This window comes from Scardinius erythrophthalmus, assembly GCF_964197995.2.
Source record: "Scardinius erythrophthalmus genome assembly, chromosome: 12".
In the NCBI taxonomy this organism is placed as follows: Eukaryota; Metazoa; Chordata; class Actinopteri; order Cypriniformes; family Leuciscidae; genus Scardinius; species Scardinius erythrophthalmus.
The window spans coordinates 11,002,914-11,003,644 of record NC_138232.1 but is presented as its reverse complement, the minus strand read 5'-3'; positions in this window follow the sequence as shown (position 1 = coordinate 11,003,644).

The following is a 731-nucleotide window of genomic DNA, read 5'->3' as shown; positions in this document are numbered from 1 at the left end:
AATAAATATAAAAAATTAAATAAAAAAAAATCATTCACATAAATGCATTTCTGACTCATTGATTTCAAGGTGTAAATTGTCTGCCTGGCAAAAGTATACTTTTCAGATGGTTGAGTAGGGAGGGAGGGGGGGATCCTCTGCATTTAATTGATCGGTCTATTGCAGTGTTTTTTGCTGTAATGCCCCAGTTCATTTCTATTTCAGTGTAACTGGACCGTCATGTTTGTCTAATCTTGCCAAGTATATTTTCTAAATTCCAAATGTTTTACGGTGAACATTGTAAAATTTAATCTTTGTACATTTGGTTCAAGCCGCACTCCCCTTGCCATACTTCAGTAGTGTATCTCATGGACGCTTGTCCAGGTGTTTTTCTTTCCTGCACAATATTGTTTTATTGGCCTGTATGGGGGTTTTCAGTTGGGTGATGCATTAACTGAAACTAAAAGGCAACCAAAAATAGACAAATTACATAGAGACAATAGCATGAGAATAAACTCAAATGAAGAAAAAAATGATTGCAAGTATGAGTTGGAAAAAAAAGAAAATCAGTATAACTGAATAAACATGCTCCATTTATTTAAAGAGGAAGAAGTCCACCCAAGGAGCAGTTTATGCTTTTGGTCAAAAATGTAAAGCATTTTTAAATGTCATGTTTCCCTAAAGGATTTGATTGCCAGACGCATAGAGTAAAGCCAGTGTTACAATCCACAACAATTTAATTTCTCTATTGT